The 6,000-nt window shown below is 38.7% G+C and overlaps 1 protein-coding gene across 4 annotated transcripts in view; it reads right to left on the reverse strand.

Moving 5' to 3' along the window:
- LOC131154045 (myb family transcription factor PHL7-like) overlaps positions 1-5,491 on the reverse strand; it is a 46,912-nt gene extending 41,421 nt beyond the window's left edge. For 3 of the 4 annotated variants that reach the window (XM_058106523.1, XM_058106520.1, XM_058106522.1), the window contains exon 1: positions 5,108-5,491. The gene's annotated coding sequence lies outside the window, so the exon portion shown is untranslated. The remainder of the gene's footprint in view (positions 1-5,107) is intronic. The other variant, XM_058106521.1, reaches the window with a different exon arrangement.
- Between the last annotated feature and the right edge of the window lie 509 nt (positions 5,492-6,000).

The raw sequence follows: 6,000 nt of genomic DNA on the forward strand, positions 1-6,000 counted from the left end.
CAAAAATTTCCGCCTCCTCAAATGGTCTATCTAGCCAATCTGCATTATCATCGAATATTCTTGGAAATACTAAGACTTCTCGGAATGATCAACTAACTTGTTGCTCAGAGTATAAATTCATGAAAAATTGAGTGATGTAATCAGCAATCATACCTTGATCGAAAAACAAGGCACCATCAACCACAAGGCTCTCAATACCATTATTTCTTCTATTAGAATTAGTCATTCTATGGAAAAATTTGGTATTTGCATCCCCCTCCTTCAAATGTAGCACCCTAGACTTCTACCTCCAACTAATCTCTTCTAAAAGAGTGAGCTTTTCAATATTGGTGCAGAGAGTAGCTTGTTCTAACTTTTCCTCGGCTGTTAAAGGATGAGCTTCCTCTCTAACATCCAAGTCATTCAATTTGTTCCAAAGTTGTTGTATCTAAACAGTGTCATTCCCAAATTCTGCCTCATTCCAATTTTTTAAATCCAACTTCAATGCTGCCAATTTCTTAGCCAGTATGAAACTAGGATTTCCTTGGAACGAATAGGATGCCCACCACTCCTTCACTTTATCAACAAAGTTCTCCACCCTCAACCACATATATTCAAAGCGAAAAGGTGTTCTACCTCTCTCATGACTCCCCCCCCCCCCCCTTTTCCAACAGAATTGGGTAGTGATCAAAAAGTATTTTGGATAGCCTTCTCTGTGAAAATTGAGTGAAGTGATACGCCAAGAACGGAGAGAAAAGAAACCGATCTATTCTAGAAGCGGAGGAAGAATTGGACCAAGTGTAAAGGCCTCCTTCCATAGATATACCCATCAGCCTATGCAAAGAGATAAAATTCGAAAATTCATGCATAGCCCAAGTATAACTTACAGCCCCTAGTCTTTCTGAGGGGAAACGGATTATATTAAAATCACCTCCTAGGCACCATGGCGAATCCCACCAACTAATCAGCTTTGTCAGCTCCTCCCACATTTTCCTACGCCTCTTGTTCAAATTTGGCCCATAAACACCTGTGAAAGCACACTCAAATTGATCACCGACATTTTGCATGAAACACAAAAATACCCCACTGCTTCCTCCATCTTTTTCACTACCCTTCGATCCCACATCAGGACAATACCTCTAGAAGCACCTTCTGAACCCAAGTACAACCAGTCTATATATGGACAACTCCATATACTTCGGACAATTCCTCTAGTAATCCATTCAAGTTTAGTCTCTTGCAAACATACAATATCAGGTTTCCATGTACGCACCACATTACAAATCTGAAGCCTCTTCTCAACCTCATTCAATCCTCTGACATTCCATGAAAGTATCTTCAAATTCATTTAGAAACAGAGAGAGCCCGCTCCCTATTAATACCACTGCACCTAGATGAAGTAGAACCATAATTAATTGAACTGAATAAACCTTTCAATTCTCTTAAACCTTTCGCACCAGTTCTCTTCAAGTCACGTGCATTTTTTTCCAAAGCAGTTGTACGGTGTAATTCAGCCTCAACAGCCAGCAAAAAGTGGTTACTTGATTTTCCAAACCTTGTAAGGACGTGCCCAAAAATTTTGTTATTTTAATCATATTTCTATAATATTATTTGATTTAAAGATGAAAATAATCATTTTCTAATTAAACTTTTAATTTATATTAGTTTTACAAATGTTAACCAAACAGGTTGCTGGTTTCTAGTTTTTTGTTTCTATTTCTAGTTTCTAGTTTCTGGTTTTCGTTTCTCTAATTTTTTACAGTGATACAAAACAGCACCTTAGCTTTCTATCAATTGTTGGCAGGTAATGAAGAATGGCATGATGAAGGTTTTCAGTGAATTTTTTGTGAATGGGGCTTTAAGAGTATTAATTCTATCTTCATTACTTTGGTGTTGAAGATAAGTAGGCCAATTAAGATTTTTAATTATAGGCCTACTGGTTTAGCATCCAGTGTTTATAAAATAATCACCAAAGTTTTTGCTAATAGGTTGATTGGGTGCTTGATAAGAAGTGCTTTTGTCGGAGGCAGACAAATTGTGGATGCCATTTTGATTGCAAATGAACTTGTTGAGGACATTAGAAGGAGGAAGAAGGGCTTCATCTTCATGTTGGATTTCAAAAAGGCTTATGACACAGTGAGTTGGAGCATTCTGGATAAGACTTTTATAAGGGGTTCAAATAGCGAATATGGATGAAAGGTTGTATGTCTAACATGTTTTACTCAATGGTGGTAAATGGCAAACCTAAATCTTGGCTTAGGCCACAAAGGGGATTAAACAAGGGGATCCTCTTTCCCTATTTGTTCAGTAGCGGATGCTTTGAGTAGGTTGGTTGATAGGGCGGTGGATAGAGGTTAAGTAAAAGGTTTGAAAGTGGGGAGGGAGGAGATTACAGTCTCACACTTTCAATTCACTAACAATACCATTGTTTTCTTGGAGGACCACAGGCCTTCTTTTTTGAATATTTTAGGGCTTCTCCACATTTTTGAAAGGATTTCAAGGGTTATCTTTGGAGATGGAGCGCGTTGAGTTGGATTCGTCATTGTCATATCTAGGGGTCCCTTTGGGGGGTGATCCTAGGTCAGTTAGCTTTTGGGACCTAGTAACTAAGAGTGTCCAAGCATCTATACGGGTGGAAGGGAACCTTTTTTTCCTTGGAGGTTGGATTATTCTAATCCAAGCTTGTCTTTCTAGTATCCCGTTGTATTTTCTTTCTATTTATAAAATTCCAATGGGTGTTTCTAGTAAGATCGAAAGGATTATGAGAGATTTTCTTAGGTTAGGGATAGGGGGATTTAGGGATCATTCAGTGAGTTAGGATTTAGTTTGTAGGTCTAAACAAGAGGGAGGTTTGGGCCTTGGAAATTCGGTGTTTAAAAGCATGGCTCTGTTCGTCAAATGGCTTTGGTGATCCCCTTTAGAGGATTCTTCTTTGCGACATAAAGTTATTAAAGCAAGCTTGGACTTGGCAGGAATGGGTGGGTTACCAATTTGGGTTCTAGATGCTCTTCAAAAAGTTTGTGGAAAGCTATTTCTCATATTTACCCACTTTTTATTCCTCATACTAAATTTGTGTTAGGTAAAGGGTGTAATATTCATTTTTTGGAAAAATCTTTTGTTGGGGATTATTGTCTTGTCCACCTCTTTTCCTCGCCTATTCGGACTAAGCTCATAACAAAAATGAATCCATTTCCTCTTTCCTTGTTGATCTGAATGGTCCCTTACCTTCTTAGAATTTTCAGTTTAGGAGATCTTTGAACGATTGAGAAACAAATGAGTTATCTTCATTGTTGGTCCTATTGAAAATTGTCAGATATCTTATAAAGTTGATAGCCGATCTTGGCTTTTGGATCCTTTAGGGGTCTATTTTTGCATAGTTTTTGTGAATTCTTGGTCAACATTAACTTTTCCTTCCATCTACATAGAACTACTTGGAAGGCTGAAATCCCCCCTAAAATCAAAGCTTTGATTTGGTTGGTTGTGCTTAATAAGATAAATACTAATGCCTTGCTGCAGATTAGGAAGCTTTTAAAGGCTCTCTCTCCAAATATATATGTGCTTTGTTTTAATTGCTCAAAATATGCTCCACATATTTTCTTGCACTGTAGTTTTGCATGGAAGGTTTGGAACAAGTTATTCAGTTATTTTGGAGAAAGAAGGGCTTGTCTAGGGATAGTGAAGGAGTTCTTCATAATATGTTCTATTGGGTTTGGGAGAAAGAAGGAAGGAAAATCACTAAGGATTAGAGCTTTATTTGCAATATTTTGGGGTTTATGGAAGGAACGTAACTCGTGTATATTTTCAAGGAAGAAATTAACATTTTTGTTAGTGCCAAAGAACATTCATTTTCTAGCTTCTCTGTGGTGCTTGGATAATGGTAATTTCAAGGTGATATGCTTCTCAGATATTAAGTGAGATTGGCTTTCTCTATTGACTTCTTAGGATGTGCTGATATTTTTTGGATGGTTTTTTACATCTTTTGGTTTTCTTATTTTGTTTTCCTCGGGTTTCCCACACTTTGATAAACAGATGTCTCTTCTCTTGATTGTACATTCTTATTCTGTCTAATGAATTTATTTTGCTATCCAAATATATATATCAGAGTATGGTTATCAGAAGAACCTACATTCATGATTCGACTTTTGATCTGTGTGGGTTTGAATACCTTGGATTCAGAGATGTGTTCCACGAGCATCTTTGGATCAGATTGGGTTCGAGCGTATCGTGGGATCTAAGACAAGTCTAGATGTTGTGAAGAGTTGGGTTTTGGAGCTAGATTGCTCTAAAGCCTTCTACTTTGTGTTTCAAGGAATGCTACCGAAGTCATTGAACATGTTCATCAACGAGCACGTTAACAATATGGAGCGGGGAAAATGTCATGGCCTTAGAGTCTTGCAACCGTGACACATGGTTTGGATATATGATTCTAACTTGGAGGGAAGGTTCGTTAACCTACATGCGGTTATGAATATGTCATGGCAATGGTTCCGGTCTAAAATGCATCAATACCGATGCGAGATACAGATACGACACGATATTGATACAGCAATATGACAATTTTGTAAAAACAAGGATACGATACGGTTTGGATACATTAGTTAATTAAAATTAAAAAATGTATATATTTAGGAACATAGGCCCAAAGAGGGGCATTAGCATCCAATGAAGAACTCTTGGAAACCATTACCATCACATAAGATTCACTAATTCAGTACAGACTCTAATCATACTCATAAAGAATTTAAAAAATGAAAACAAACTATTGTGTGAGTTCATAATTAATTTTTTAACATGCTCCAATTTTGTTCATCATCCACCAATTTTTTTAACATCAGTTTTGTATTTAAGTATGTAACCACGAAATACTGAAATTTCAAACACAGTGCAGCACGACCACACACGCAAATGACCTGCTGACACACTAAACCTGGAAGAGCCGGACATTCGTATTCATATAAGTTTTACACTTTGACCCCCCATTTAAAAGTATTGAATCTCCATTCCCGAGAATTCAACTCCAACGCACGTTAGAAAGTGACAGAAACGAGCTCAACAAACCCAAAAAGCCAAAAAAAAAGGCATTTAATCTGCAACAAAACCCAGAAGACCAACAAGGAGGGGGACTCACGGCTTAAGAAGAATTCAAGCCTTCCACAAAGCGACGTTTAGCGATGGAGGCTGCACTGCTACAATGTCCGGCCACGGCTGGGGTTCGAACGTTGCAAAGTCAGGCGATGGAGGCTGGGAGGAAAGTTCGAAGGTTGCGACTCGCGATGCTAGGGTTCACTTATTCACTGGTTCAGAACTCAGAAGTCGTTGTCTTCTCCTTCTGGGGTGTGATGCCCGGCGACGGAGGGTGGGAGCCTGGGAGGGAGCCAGAGGTTTGAAGTAGACTCACGAGCAAGAGCTAGGGTTCACTGGCGCAGTCTCTGTCCGCGTTCCCCTCGTCTGTTTTTCTGTTTTTTGGTTAATTGGACCAAAAGGTTGCGTTTCATATTCCGTGCGCATCCCAACGTGTCGAAATGTGTCCAGTGCTTTTTAAACGAAAAAAAATTCTAGATACGTGTCTCTAATACGTGTCTAGCCGTGTGCAGGCCATATTTTTTTCCCGTTTTAACTTTTTTTTAAAAATATATATTAAAGAATACCTCATTCTGGGAAGTTTTTCACAGAATGACTCTGACGTAATCTCGCTAGTCCAAGTAATAATTTTTAACCAAATCTCACTACTCCAAGTAGCGAGATTTACTGTTTCGTAAAGGGATAGTGGTGACGCGTGGCAATTATCGCTACTCGAAGTAACGAGATTTAATTGGGGGAAATAACACTCCGGCAGTCACGTTTCGACGCGTGTAACTGTCTGCGAACCAGAATTTGACACGTGTAAAATCTCGCTACTCCAAGTAGCGAGATTTTGTTCTGATAATTAATGCTCTGCCAACTCCTTTTGAATTACCTCCAGCCGGATGTCGATGCGTGGCAAATCTCGCTACTCCAAGTAGCGAAATTTGCTTGAAAATA

Source organism: Malania oleifera, chromosome 4 (assembly GCF_029873635.1).
Source record: "Malania oleifera isolate guangnan ecotype guangnan chromosome 4, ASM2987363v1, whole genome shotgun sequence".
NCBI lineage: Eukaryota > Viridiplantae > Streptophyta > Magnoliopsida > Santalales > Ximeniaceae > Malania > Malania oleifera.